Source organism: Hypanus sabinus, chromosome X2 (genome assembly GCF_030144855.1).
Source record: "Hypanus sabinus isolate sHypSab1 chromosome X2, sHypSab1.hap1, whole genome shotgun sequence".
Lineage (NCBI taxonomy): Eukaryota > Metazoa > Chordata > Chondrichthyes > Myliobatiformes > Dasyatidae > Hypanus > Hypanus sabinus.
This window is the reverse complement of record NC_082739.1, coordinates 15,100,862-15,117,152: the sequence shown is the minus strand read 5'-3', so window position 1 is coordinate 15,117,152 and position 16,291 is coordinate 15,100,862.

Genomic DNA, 16,291 nt, shown 5'->3' with positions numbered 1-16,291 from the left:
GAGTTCTCCAGGATCATTTTGGTAGTGGTATACATTCCACCTCAGGCTAATGTCAATCAGGCTTTAGTGATCTCAGCATTGGGATCAACATGCATGAAACAGCACACGCTAACACCTTCACCATCATTTTGGGAGATTTTAACCAGGCCAGTCTGAAAAAGTCACTAAGCAACTACCATCAACAGATCACATGCAATACCAGAGGAAACAACACTCTGGACCATTGCTACACCACCACCAAGAATGCCTACTGTGATATTCTATGCCCTCACTTCAGGAAGTCTAATCACCTAACTGTACTTTGGGAAGTCTGATCACCTGGCTGTACTTCTACCCCCTGAGTATAGGCAGAGACTGGAGACTGCAGCACCAGTAGTGAGTAGTGAAGGTTTAGACAAGGGAAGCACAGGAGCGCCTACGGGACTGCTTTGAATCGGTGGACTGGACTGTACTCAGGGATTCATCTTCGAAACAGGATGAGTATGCTACAGTTGTTACCGACTTCATTAAAACCTGTGTGGGTGAGTGACTTACTGCACATTCCCAAACCAAAAACCGTGGATGAACCAGGAGATACGTCGTCTGCTGAAGACTTGATCTGTGGCATTCAAATCTAGTGATCCAGGCCTGTACCAGAAAACCAGGTATGATTTGTGGAGGGCTATTTCAAGGATGAAGAAACAATTTCGAACAAGGTTGGAGGCAACATCGGATGCATGATAACTCTGGCAGGGTCTGCAAGACATTACTTCCTACAAAGCAAAACCCAATGCTATGAATGGCAGAGATGCTTCACTACCAGATGAACTCAATGCCTTCTCTGCACGCTTTGAAAGGGAGAACACAACTACAGCTGTGAAGATCCCTGCTGCACCTGATGACCCTGTGATCTCCGTCTCAGAGGCTGATGTTAGGCTGTCTTTAAAGAGAGTGAACCCTCACAAGGCAGAAAGTCCTGATGGAGTATCTGGTAAGGCTCAGAAAACCTGTGCCAACTAACTTGTGGGAGTATTCAAGGACATTTTCAACCTCTCACTGCTATGGGCGGAAGTCCCCACTTGCTTCAAAAAGGCAACAATTATACCAGTGCCCAAGAAGAATAATGTGGGCTGCCTTAATGACTATTGCCCAGTAGCACTCACATCGACAGTGATGAAATGCTTTGAGAGGTTGGTCATGTCTAGACTGAACTCCTGCCTCAGCAAGGATGTGGACCCACTGTAATTTGCCTATCGCCACAATAGGTCAATGGCAGACACAATCTCAATGGCTCTTCACATGGCTTTAGACCACCTGGACAACACAACACCTACGTCAGGATGCTGTTCATCGACTATAGCTCAGCATTTAATACCATCATTCTCACAATCCTGATTGAGAATTTGCAGAACCTGGGCCTCTGTACCTCCCTCTGTAATTGGATCCTTGACTTCCTAACCGGAAGATCACAATCTGTCCTGACATATCCTCCTCACTGATGATCAACACTGGCGCACCTCAGGGGTGTGTGCTTAGCCCACTGCTCTACTCTCTCTATACCCATGACTGTGTGGCTAGGCATAGCTCAAATACCATCTATAAATTTGCTGATGATACAACCATCATTGGTAGAATCTCAGGTGGTGATGAGAGGGCGTACAGGAGTGAGATATGCCAACTATTAGAGTGATGTCACAGTAACAACCTGGCACTTAATGTCAGTAAGATGAAAGAGCTGATTGTGGACTTCAGGAAGGGTAAAATGAAGGAGCACATACTAATCCTCATAGAGGGATCAGAAGTGCAGAGTGAACAGTTTCAAGTTCCTGGGTGTCAAGATCTCTGAGGATCTAATGTGGTCCCAACATATTGATGCAGTTATAAAGAAGGCAAGACAGTGGCTATACTTCATTAGGAGTTCAAAGAGTTTTGGTATGTCAACAAATACACTCAAAAACATCTATAGATGTACCGCGGAGAGCATTCTGACAGGTTGCATCACTGTCTTGTAACGAGGGGCTACTGCACGGGACTGAAAGAAGCTGCAGAGGGTTGTAAATCTAGTCAGCTCCATCTTGGGCACTAGCCTATGAAGTACCCAGGACATCTTTAGGGAGCAGTGTCTCAAAGGCAGCTTCCATTATTAAGGACCTCCAGCACCCAGGGCATGCCCTTTTCTCACTGTTACCATCAGGTAGGAGATACAGAAGCTTGAAGACACACACTCAGTGATTCAGGAACAGCTTCTTCCCCTCTGCCATCTGATTCCTAAATGGATATTGAACCCTTGGACACTACCTCACTTTTTAAAATATATAGTATTTCTGTTTTTTTGCACGATTTTTAATCTATTCAATATATGTATACTGTATAAAGTATACTGAATAAGATTTATTTATCTATTTTTTTCTTCTAAATTATGTATCGCATTGAACTGCTGCTATTAAGTTAACAAATTTCATGTCACATGCCAGTGATAATAAACCTGATTCTAATTCTGATAATGCAATAATCTCCAAGTGTATTTGTAAGCTTTTCACTTGCCTTGATAGAGATTAAACAGTTTGTTGAGGAAAGATCTACAAAAACCCTACTTTCATTGCTATTTGCCACTTGGTACAAACACTGCTACACTTCTGCCTATGTTAACTCCTGATGCTGCCAAATGTTATACTCCAAAAATCACACCAATGACCATTTGAACAATACCGCTCTTTTTTGAAGTTGTAACTGTTTTGCCTACTGCAAAAATATACATTGCCTGATCTTGGTTTACATCCAGCCAACTAAACTGCTTGATGGAGGAGGTGGTCTGTGTTTGTACAAGAATTGTCCGCCCTACCCCTACCCACTAGTGCTCTGACCTGCAAATTCCTGTTGAGAACAGAACCAACCACACTCAAGCTATTGTATTACCTTTGCAATGATTTTTAACCTTGGCAATGTTGTCACTTACAGCTTAAGGCGTCTGGAAGATAAGCTTGTACTTGGATGACTAAACCTTTCAATATTTCTCTTCCAGCTTGCAGCCTGTTTGAAAAGTTCAGCACTGACACCTGTTACGCCTGTGCCCCAACTCTGAGGGGCCGAAGGGTACAAAGTAGCCCCCTCCTTTTTGAGAATCGCAAGATCACTATTAATGCGGGTCTGGGACCCAGGAAATGAGGGAGAGACATACAGAATCCACAAGGGGTTTGGAATGCCCTGGCCCCTCAGTGATACAAAGCCACGGAAAACGGCCATTGTCTCTTGGAGACGGAATTGTGTATTGAGTGCTGTACTATTTATTTGAATCCCTCAGGGAATGAACAAAGTGGGCTGGGTTGAGGGATGGCATCATTCCAACCTGATTGACATCTGAGACCCCATGAGTAAGGATAAAAGAAGGTCTGGGGAACAACCCCTTTAGACGCACCAGGAGAAACGCTAGAAATCCCGTGACAGCGTTTAATAGTGACAGCCGGTGGAGACTCGTGTGTGTGTCCATCCTTGCCCGGATGATGAGTCTTCCACGGAACGGCTTAGCTAAAGGGCTGACTACAAAAACGGAACTCTCAAAGGATCAACATCATAAAAAGGAAAAGCCGGCAAGTTTAAAACATCTGTCTCTCTTGACTCCAACCAAAGTCTGCAGCCTGAATGACCTAAAGTGACTTTTATATTTCCATCGGACAAAACATTATCCCTTAGACAATGATAGAGCTATTACTTAATGATTATTATTATTATACCCGCGCTTTTAGATTTAGTATTGACGACGTATATTATCTGTATGTTTGCATGGATATTATTTTTGTGTATTTTTACTAATAAATACTGTTAAAAATAGTACCATCAGACTTCAACAGACCTCTCTATCTTTGCTGGTAAGTGACCCAGTTATGGGGTACGTAACACACCAAATTCCCCACTGCATCTTAGGATAGATAAGTTCAGTTAATTCAGGTTTACCTTGAATAAAGAGAAGATAAGGATTAGCTTTATTTGTCACATGTACATTGAAACATACTGGGAAATGCATCCGAAGATGTGCTGTGGCAGCCCACAAGTGTTGCCACGTTCCCACAATTTACTAACGCTAACCAGTACGTCTTTGGAACATGGAAGAGAGCTGGAGGACCCAGAGAAAACTCACGTGGTGATAGGGAGAACATACAAATTCCTTACAGACAGAAGCGGGAATTGAACGCCAATTGCTGATCGCTGGTGCTGTAATAGCGTTACGCCAACCGCTTCTCCACTGTGTCACCCTTAATGCACTTTTCCAGATGTGCCTTCCTCTGCTGCAGTTATAAAAGGAAACTTTGTGTGATGCGTCATGATTGAATAGTTGGCTGTGTGTGTAGATGTATTTTGCATCAGTCTTCACAGTGGAAGACATCTGCAGTATACCGGACTTTCAAGAGTGTCAGGGAAGTGAAGTTTGTGCAGTGAAAATTACAACTGAGAAGGTGCTCAGGAAGCTTAATGGTCTGAGAGTGGATAAATCTCCTGGACCTGATGGAATGCACCCTCAGGTTCTGAAGAAAGCAGCTGGAGAGATTGCAGAGGCATTAACAATGATCTTTCAATAATTGATAGATACTGGCATTGTACGGGATGACTGGAAAATTGCAAATGTTACTCCGCTATTTAAGAAGGGTGGGAGGCAGCAGAAAGGAAACTATAGACCTGTTAGCCGGACATCAGTGGTTGGGAAGTTGTTGGAATCGATTGTTAGGGATGAGATTACGGACTACCTGGAGGCACGTGACAAGACAGGCCAAAGCCAGCATGGTTTCCTGAAAGGAAAATCCTGCCTGACAAACCTACTGCAATTTTTTGAGGAAATTACAAGCAGGGTAGACAAAGGAGATACAGTAGATGTGGTGTACTTGGATTTTCAGCAGGCCTTTGACAAGGTGCCGCACATGGGGCTGCTTAGCAAGAGCCCGTGCAATCACAGGGAAGTTACTAGCATGGGAGGAGCATTGGCTGATTGGCAGAAAGCAGAGAGTGAGAATAAAGGGATCCTATTCTGGCAGACTGCCGGTTACCAGTGGAGTTCCACAGGGGTCAGTGTTGGGACCACTGTTTTTTACCATGTTGTCAATGACTTGGACTATGGGATTAATGGATTTGTGGCTAAATTTGCTGATGATACAAAGATAGGTGGAGGAGCGGATAATGTTGAGTAAACAGAGAACCTGCAGAGAGACTTGGATAGTTTAGGGAAATGGGCAAAGAAATGATAAATGAAATACAATGTTGGAAAGTGCATGGTCATGCACTTTGGTGGAAGAAATAAATGGGCAGACTATTATTTAGATGGGGAGAGAATTCAAAATGCAGAGATGGAAAGGGATTTGGGAGTCCTTGTGCAAGATACCCTAAAGATTAACTTCTAGGTTGAGTCGGTTGTGAAGAAGGTGAATGCAACTTGGTATTCACTCCTAGAGGTGTAGAATATAAGAGCAGGGATGTGATGTTGAGGCTCTATGAGGCACTTGTGAGACCACACTGGAGTATTGTGTGCAGTTTTGGGCTCCTTATTTTAAAAAGGGGATACTGACATTGGAGAGGGTTCAGAAAAGATTCACAAGAATGATTCCAGGAATGAAAGGATTACTGTATGAGGAACATCTGGCAGCTCTTGGACTGCATTCCCTGGAGTTCAGGAGAATGGGGGGGGGGGGGATCTCATAGAAACATTCTGAATGTCAAAAGGCCTGAACAGGTTAGATATGGCAAAGTTATTTCCCATGGTAGGGGATTTTAGGACAAGAGGGCACAACTTCAGGATTGAAGGATGTCCATTTCGAACTGAGATGTGGAGAAATTACTTTAGTCAGAGGGTGGTAAATCTGTGGACTTTGTTGCCACAAAGCGGCTGTGGAGGCCAAGTCATTGGGAGTACTTAAGGCAGAGATAGATTGGTTCTTGATTAGCCAGGGCATCAAAGGGTATGTGGTGAAGTCAGGGGAGTGAGGATGACTGGAAGAATTGAATCAGACCATGATTGAATGGCAGAACAGATGGACCAAATGGCCTACTTCTGCTCCTATATCTTATGGTCTTATAGTTGTAAGTAAGGGTGAGGTGAACCAATCAATGCTAAGTATGGGACCTGATCAATAGAGATACTTATGTGTGAGAGTGTTGTGAATTTAGGAATTTAGGAAATATAACATTCAATGACTTTGACTACATATGTAAGGTCACTAAAATAGCTATTTGTTCTTTAAGTAAAGTATTCCTGAAACATTATAAAAGACTTAGTGTGTCATGTGATGAGATTAATTTCTGTGCTGCTCATGTGATTGTGCTCCACCTTGGCCAGAATGTGTTGCATGAGCATGAAGCTGACATTTTGGTGCATTACCAACACAAGGCACCAGGTGGTGTGAATCCAAGCCAACAATTTCTTCTTTGAATGTTGAGTGCTTAGCACCTTTGCTTCTGAAAGTACGGGTTATGTTGGAGACATTTTCTTCCATGAAATATTATGGGTTTAATTCACCTATCATCTGGTCGTAGCCATCTATCAGCACCAGTATCACCATCGAAAATCTGTCTTTTTCAAATATCACTGTTTCTCCCCATCAAGAGGACCACAACCTTGTTGTGGTTTGGAGGCTTGCGTGCCTCAATGACCTGGAGAATTATGTAGAATGGAGTCAGGGCTTTACGCTTTGGCTCTTGGTAGGGTCACCTATGCCAAACAGGTCAAAGGTTAAAGGCCAGACTAAGGGAGGTCCACAGGTCCTCCAGATTCAGGGGTTCAGCACAGGGCTAACAACCCTGACTGGTAAAACAAAGCTGTTGCGGAAATAGCAACAAAGAATCCTTCTACATCTGAGTGGCCGTGGACAGAGAAGGGGGACCTTCATTGCTGCCCTAAACACCAGTGGCAGAATGGGCAGTAAGTAAGCACTGCTTCTCCATTTTCCCCTGCAGCTATGCATGTTGCACTTCTCACAAACACATCATTGAAACTACATTTGCAGTCTACGTACTACACTCAGCTATTTTTAACAACAGGTTTACCAGTAGCTTTTTTTTTCTTTAAGTAAATTATTCCTTAAAACATTCAGTGAGCTCCTAATGACCCATGTTGTAAGTTTCATTTTTGAGCTACTCAGAAGCATAATTACCCTCCATCCTGATGACAGTTTTTCACCCAGAAAGGGCTGAAGCCCACTATTTATACATTACCATTAGGTGGCACTATACAGCACAGCATACCTTACACCTTCTTTAAGAAGTGATTTGATGAAGAATTACTTTATTTTATCTACAAAAATACATTGAATTTGTGTCCCATGCATTCTTCCAAGACTATAATATACCAAATTTGTCTAATTGGATTATTTGGAATTCCTATCATAACCATAGATACTAACGTTACAACAGAAACATGCAGATTGAAACTCCCTAGTCTGTCACCTTTGGGACCTGACTGGTCATGGACCAGAGAAATCACCCATTATCATCTTCCTCTGAGCAGGAGATCATTCTTTGGCTTCTGAGAACTGTCCATAACACAATGTTTCCAGAAATTGGAAACATTGTTGACTGAGATCGCTATTGGCTAAGATTGCAAAAGTTGCACTAATTAATCAATTAGCTGCAGATTAGGACAAATCTTAGTGAATTTTAGATCTTGGTTAAATGTTAATTAGAATTAGTTCACTGGCACAGATCTGTACTACAGATTCGGAAAATTCCAGACCACAGGAATTACTGGATCACAAAATGCCAGACCAGGGAGTTTCAACCTGCACAACACGAGGAAATCTGCAGATGCTGGAAATTCAAGCAACACACACAAAATGCTGGTGGAACGCAGCAGGCCAGGCAGCATCTATAGGGAGAAACACTGTCGACGTTTCGGGCCGAGACCCTTCGTCAGGGCTAACTGAAAGTGACGAAGGGTCTCGGCCCGAAACGTCGACAGTTTCAACCTGCATTCACTTTAATGTCATACCTCATGACCTCATGATTGCGATGGACAAATTACTATGGAAGTCATGCAGGAGGAAACCAGTGGGTTCAGCAGCAGCTGTGGGGATTATGGAATATTCAGTGTTTCAGGTCAACATCCTCAATGGGACTGAGAATAGAGAGAGAAGACAGAAGTATGAGGAGAAGAGGGGAAGGAGTGAGACAGGACCAGTCAGATACATGGAGTGAGGAGGGGCGAGGGATTATGAGCAGAAGGAGCCTTGTGAGGGAGGAGGAGGAATGGAGTTGGGAGACAGTGGCACCCTCCAGCCACTACCTCCACCTTTACCCTTCCACCCCACGCAAAAGCATCTACCATTTTTTTTCTTTGACTGCTTCCAACTGTCAGCCACCAGCCTCTCTCTCCAGAACCAAACCCTCCCACTCTCCCACCCTTCCTTTTTCTGCCTATCATTCCTCACCTCGGGTCAGTCCATATACTCCAGTAAATGTGACCAGAAATTTGGGAGTACCTTATGTAGTAGCTGGATCTTAATAATCTTACATGTGAAAATACCACCTGAGGATGAAGGGAGCAGAGGGCAGATTTATTGGAGTGGGACATTATAAACACCAGCATGGCTATGAGAATTGGCACATCATACGTTAATAGGCTCCTGCTTGTTAAACTGCAATGATACTTTACCTGCTAATAACACAACGAGGGCAACTGGAAAAATCACAGATAGCTACTCAACCCATCAGACTTTAAAAAAGCATAAGGTTAGTCATGGAAGGATGGAGAAAAAATATAAAATAAATATAAATTAGAATGGGTGATATAATGTCAAATAGCATGGAGAGAGATAAAGGGTGAAAAGTAGGGTGTACAAAGACATGGTAAGAGGTGAAAAAGAATATTTTCATTTCATTCTTTCCAACAGTAATTAAAACTTTAAAGAATTAATCTCAAAGTCTGTACTAGTTAATTTTCAACTGCAGAGGAGCTGAACAGTTATAAGTTACAATTGTATTCTTTAAGTATTATATACTTTATAAAACTTGAATCTACTTATAATCACTGTGGACAAGAAAGAGTTAACATTTCGGGTATGAGATGCTGAAGTTTCTCTTTCTGTAGATAGAGTCATAGAATCATAGATAAGTACAGCACAGAAACAGGCCTTTTGGCCCATCTAGACTATACCAAACCATTTAAGCGGCCTACTCCATCAACCTGCACTGTGACCTTAGCCCTCCATACCCCTATCATACATGTACCTACCCAAACTACTCTTAAACATTGAAATTGAGCTCGCATGCACCACTTGTGCTGGCAGCTCGTTCCCCTCTCTCATGACCCCCAGAGTGAAGATGTTTTCCCTAATGTTCCCTTTAAACTTTTCACCTTTCACCCTTAACTCATGAGCTCTACTTGTAGTCCCACTCTATCTCAGAGAAAAAACCCTGCTTGCACTTACCCTATCTATACCCCTCATAATCTTGTATAACTATCAAATCTGCCCTCAATCTTCTACCTTCCAAGGAATAAAATCCTAACCTATTCAATCTTTCATCCTCCAGTACCGGCAACATCTTTGTAAATTTTCTCTGCACTCTTTCAACCTTATTTATGTTTTTCCTGTAGGTAGGTGACCAAAACTGCACACAATACTCCGAATTAGTCCTCACCAATGTCTTATAAAACTCCAACATAACATCCCTGATGCTGCCTGTTAGGCTGGTGTTTTTATTTCAGATTCCCAGTGTCTGCAGTAGTTATTACTATAGTGTTTCCCCAACAGCTTTGGTGGGTTTCTGTGATGGGACCAACAGCACGATGTTATTTGATCAGAGCAATTCAGACAGCAGCTGCAGTCTTTGAGTTCACCTGCACAAAACGGTTGTCAAGCCACGTGGATTGAAATAATAAACTCAGTGTTAGTTTAACAGGGCATTGTGACCCATATAAATATTGACAGATGATAACAGTTTGTACATTTTATAAACTGTTCAGTGCATTGAAAGCCACCTATTCCCAGAGGATCCACATTTGAAATTAATCTCTAATTACAAAATTTGCACTCTGCTTTTTGAACTAATGAAAAAAATCAGTGCAACTTCTTCGTCCTATGGTCTAAGTAACATAAAAACAAAACACAAGCAGAAATAGTCAGCTGTCACCATAGAGATGTTCTTTCATGCAGTAAGATTAACTTTATTTTCAAGTGTGGTGTCCAAGTTCCTGGATTTACTTTAAGAGTACAAAAGTAGATGCATCTCAGCTTTGAATATTCAAACCATTTTGCATAAAGAATTTCAAAGATTCACAGCTCTCTGTGAAGAGATCACATTATCTCAATCCAAAATAAGGTCTTTTAAGAGACTTCTGGATAGGTACGTGAAAAACAGAGGGTTATGGGTAACCTGAGGTAATTTCTAAAGTAAGTACATGCCTAGCACAGCTTTGTGGGCCGAAGGGCCTGTATTGCGCTATAGGTTTTCTATGCTTCTATGTTCAAAATGTTGACTAAAATACTGAGACTATGCCACCCGATTTTGTAACAGGAAGATGTTTACTTGGCAAATACTTTATCAAGCTCACAGAACCATATACAGTATTTCAATTCAATCACTTCATATTCTACTGAAGTTCAGAGAACATAGGCGTTCTCAACTCATCCTCTGTTCAAAAGACAAGAATTTCATCTTATAAAATCATTTTAGTGAACTCACACAGTTTATATTTACATAACTGGTTTACATTTCATTCCATTTCAAGACCAAAGTTTCCCGCTTTGTCCCAGGTGTGGTTTCACCAGAGCCGACACACCTACTGCAGGACATCCTCTCTCCCAAATCCCCAGTCCTCTTGCAACAAATGCCAACACAAAATTGTCTTTTTTCCCTAATTTATTGTTGTGCCTGCTCATTAGCTTCCTACTTTTCATTGTCCTGAGCAATAACAATAAAATGCTGACAAAAAATAAAATATTTTCCCATATTATACAGCAACAGCAATTTTCTTCCCCATTCACTTAACCTGTGCCATTGCAGGCTCGTTATCCTCTCCTCCAAGTTCATCTTCTCATAATTCTAGCAAATTTGAAAGCCATATTTAGTCTGGTCATCAATATAGAAAGTAAATAGTGGTGGACCCAGTACCGATCCTTAAAGCACCTCATCACAAGCACTTGACAAGCTGAAAAAGACATTTTTTTCCTAAACTGTCTAATATCCTTCGGCCGATCTTGAACTGATCATGTTCTTAGGAACCCTGGAGACGAGGACAAGAGAATAAAAACTGGAAATAGAAAACTATGATAATTGTGAAAGATTAATATGTACCTTATCACTTTCTGTAAGAACATTATCAATTACTTTATAAACTGTGTAACTCCTCATACACCCAAAAGACAGAAGAAAAATCCTTTTAAGATCTACGAAAATGTAATACTTTATCTGTGATATGACAAATAGTCTCCTTCTGTGTCATAAATTTTGCATGATTTATCATTCCTCATTTTCTGCCTGATGTTTACAATTTTTTTTATTTATTACAGCAGATATAACCTTGGATGCATTGTTAATAAATCCAAAGAGGACAATGCATTTCCATGGCTCAGTGCAAGGCAGCACACTCATTGACTGTCAGTTGGCCTTCAACAGAAGACCGGAGAAAGTATTGCTTCTGTACATAGTGGCATTTATAAGTTATAAGTTAAAAAACATTGTTATTCCTTCAGATCTGTATCATAAAATGGACAGACGTTTTTATCTGCTGGGATGATACAGAAACAAGTTACATAACTTCTATCCTATATTTGGACCACTCTGTTCACTGTGTGGAGTTTGCCAATATATCTTATCTTAAGCTGAACTGATCAAGCATCAGTTCGAGAGAAGATGGAAGAAAGTTTACTGTGGGCAGTTTAAGATATTCAGTGTTGCAGCTTTTCATCTAATTCAGGAGTACATGCTTTACATACAATAATTTATCGTTCCCCAATTACATGCCTCCTCTCCAGTAAATTGCTTGCAATGACAAATGGTTGTGACTGATTGTACTGTGTTACTCATGTGATAAATCAAATTGATGGGAATATCAGAATCGTGAAACAATGGGATTCTACCAATGAAATGTTTCCAAGCTTGTAAGTTCAGGAAAAAGTGCTTTAAATTAGAAACAGCATCAAGTGTATTACTATTCATCTGAAGTGCGTGTCTGTGTCCATGTGAGTGTATCTGTGTCAATGTGTGCCTGAGAGTGTGTATGCTTGTGTGTGTTTATGCACTAGTGCCCTTACATCCATGCAGAGGATCATTAAACCTCCTAAAATCAGGACAAGCCATCAATGTCAGGAATTCCCAGAACAGATACTTTAACACTGGTGGATTCCTTCATGCCGTAGTAGATTTGTTGCCTAAAAGTAGAGAATGGTGCTTGAAATGCCAGTAATTCAGCTCTTTAGAAAAAAAGTGGTTCTGGTTCTGACTGGTACCTCTCTAAACCCTGAGGTGGAACCCTGTGTGAAGTCCTGCTCACTGGAATATTTCTTTATCATCTCCATTCCATGATTCCTACATATGAGTTAAAGAACTATGAATTGCAGCATCAAATCCATCGCTTCCTTCTAGAAAGAAAACAGCTCATGGTCCCAAGGGATAATGCACAGCTGGAAGAGGTTATGCCTGTATGCAGTGAGCAGATAACAATGGCCATCATTGTCCTCCAGTCTGACTTGGCAGAGCAGATGGAAATATGGAAACACTTTTGCAGTTTTAGTGGGTACTCAAGAATGACTAGCGGAGGTGGACATATGTCTCCACCAAAGGAGGTGTAAGATGCTCCTTCTCTCCTCTAGCCTATAGGTCACCCTTGGACAAGGTGTAGCACTTGCTTAGCCCTCCGATCAGGGTTATGTGAAGCCATGGGAGCAGGTGGTGGATGGTTGTATGAGCAGCCGGTGCATATCATAAGTCCTGCTTATGTGATCACTGATGCCAGGCAGACAATCTCTTAAATTATTGATAATGGTTTGGGTCAACTGGCTTGTAAAGATATTGCACGGAAGAAGCCAATGGCAAACCACTTCTGTAGAAAAATTTGCCAAGAACAATCATGGTCATGGAAAGACCATGATCACGCACATCATACAAAACGGCACATAATGATGATCACTCAAGAATATCTACTTTCTATTTAATGTAACAATTTTCCTTCAATATCTTCACTACCTTCCCATTACTTACCTTGTTTTACCTTGTTCTAGCTCAATGCACTGTGTGATGATTTGATCTGTATGACTATGCAAAACAAGCTTTTCACTAAATCTCGGTGCCTGTGACAATAATAAACCAGATCCAGTACAAATACCAATATCTTATGTAACGTATTGATTAAGATTTCTACTACAATGCTGTGAGGTATTTTTATTTTAGCAGTTTTCTGCAAAAGCAGCGTGTGCTGCTGGTAAGAGTGTTTTGGCTTTGGCTAAAGATAAGAAGATACGTTGTCCAACTTAGGAATGTGGTGTCAGCCAATCAAGAGTGGGATAGCTTGGAACATTTTTGAGAGATTGGTAGAAAGAGTTTTCTGAAGGACAGCAGATTTGGGGTCTTTTGGTGGGAGATGTGGAGAAAAGAGCACCAGAAAAGATGCCTGGAGAATCCCATTCTGAACGGAAAGCCTATTACAAGGAGTGTTTCATGAGGCAGAGGGTTCCAAGAAGGAAAGTTCTACCTGTGGTTGGTGAGGAGAATTCAGCGCTGTGAGTAAACCTACTCTCAGTTGCTAAGAAATTAGCTCCAATGTTTGTGTGCACATTTAGACTGTTTTAACTGTAATAGGGCCCTTTTATATTTATTTTTCTTTCTCTGATAACTGTTTGATAAAGTTGAAAATTGGTAAATTTACTTTCTTTATAAATTTTATGCTGGTGTACAATCTGTCATTTCTGGGCTACTGATAACCCTCTATGGACAGTATTTACCAGCATTTGCTCAACTCGAAGTTCCTTCAGTAGGAACATCCCAACATTCCTGTTTGGTTGAACCCCAAATCATACTGACCCGAGACGTGTATTGCTTACGAAAGGTGGCCTTCTCACTGCTAGTGGCAGTTAGCAAGGTCAGCTAGCAAGCCAGGTTTGTACACGAGCCCCGATGAGAGGGTTGCACTTATAGTACAACTGAAGAATCTAGATAGTACATCAATGCCCACAATAATTTACCTCTAGTATTTGCAAGGTAAGACATAGTAGAAGATTATTGAAGTGTAACAGCAAACAACCCACTTGGTCTCCTGAGATTGTTTATTGATAATCATTCGTATCTAATGCTGGGGCCAACATAACTGAGTGGAAGCATAAAACAGATCAATCTCAAGTCAGGAGTAAGTGAATAATCTCAAAGCTCAGGCCATGCAGTTGGGAGCAGATCAACAAAAAGGCAGAGTGTGCTGAATTGACCAACACTGAGGCTCGTTGTGTTGTTATGGTAGGTGGTGCAAGCCACTGAACTTAGTTGACAATGCATCCAGATCTTCAGAGCCTCATTTCTAGCACCGAGCGCCACCTTTGTCACCAATCCCATGTGAGAATTTGTCCAGAGGGTCAACCTACCACAGTGAAGATAAATTGTATTTCATTTCCTCTCCATCTTCCTCTTGTTGGGGAAGACCACCTTGGAGCTTTTTCCCTTCTGTACTTTACCATATTTTAATCTATCCCAGGAATTACTAAGTCAGAAATTACTTGTTGGCATCCATTGTGTCAACAGTTATCCTCCCATTGAAGTGCAGGCTAGCTTTAAATCGTTGCTCTAACCACTTACCAGATTGACTCCCTTGTCTGATGACTCAGGAATCTCCGCCATCACATTTTTGAATGGTCTATGAACACTAACTTATTATTCCTTATTTGCACTTTTTTTGTAATTTACAGTAATTTTTATGTTTTGCACTGTACTGCTGAGGCAAAACAAGAGCGTTCTCGACATATGTCAATTATAATAAACCTGATTCTGATTCCAATTCAGAATTAGCAGATGGCATGAAGTTGATGTGTTGCTCGTGCTGGAAGTAAATGGTATAGACCAACTGGGTTTCATGCTGCCTATGATCATGGGGCTGTCAAACTTACCCCGCGGAGAACCTCAGACGAAATGTTAATGGGCTGGACACAAGAAAATAGAAATACATTAGTCTGGCTTTGGCACTGAGCATAGTCGTGATTTCAATTCGATTAAGTCCACAGCAGCACAAATTTCACTGTCCAGTAAGTCATTCCATTCCCAGTGTAGTTCAATGCATATTTTACTTCACACATGACACAAATTACTGGTTGTGACGCAGATTTAGTGATGAAGTGGTAGCTGCCGACTGCAGCTGTATTCCATGATTTCATACAAAATATTAAATTATGCTATTTCATTGCAACCATCCTAATGAAAAAAAAATGAAAACTAAATTTAAGAGCAAGTACTTTGCTTTTTGTATGGAAATTTGTGGGGAATATGCTTGTTCAGAAGATGATCTTTTGAAGATGATGGAAGCAATTTATGGATTTTTTGCAGGACGTGGAGCTTGCTGATAAGGCCACGCTGGTATAACATGTCCTATTCTGCTCCTGGGGAGGCAGTGAGCTGCATTTGTCAGCTGTCAGAGTCCATGTGTTGAGAGTGTTGCTAGAATGCTTTTAGGTAGCAAGTTCCCAGATATAGAACCAGTAAAGTTGAGGAATGTGTGGCGGGGTGGAGAAACACCTCTACTAAAGGAGGTGTAAGGCACTCCTTCCTTCTGTTAGCCTGCAGGTCACCCTTGGGCAAGGTGTAGCACCTGCTTAGCCCTCTCCCCCCCAATCAGGGTCATGTGAAGCCATGGGAGAAGGTGATAGATGGTCGTATGAGCAGCTGGTACATATCACAGTCCTGGTTATGCGATCATTGACACTAGGCAGACAATCTCTGAAGATTATTGATAATGGCTGGGGTCACCCGTCTTGTAAAGACACTGCCCAGGAGAAGGCAATGGCAAACCACTTCTGTAGAGAAACTTGCCAAGAACAATGCTGGTCATGGAAAGTCACCCAGGTCATATGACGTGGCACATTACCAATGGTTGGTTCTTTTATTGAGAAAGAAGCAGAGAGTTGAAAGTCCTTCTTGATGGGCGATATAAGTGCATAGGAGCTGGATGTCCATGGTGAAAATGAGGTGGTCGGGGCCAGGGAATTGAAAGCTACTGAGGAGATCAAGACAATGCGAAGTGCTGTGGATATAGGTGTGAAAGGATTAAACTGGATAGACTAAGGACTGATGTCCTTTCAATGTGGTACAAGGTAACCAACATTACTATCAACATATACCTCTATTTGGAACCCTGGTTCCA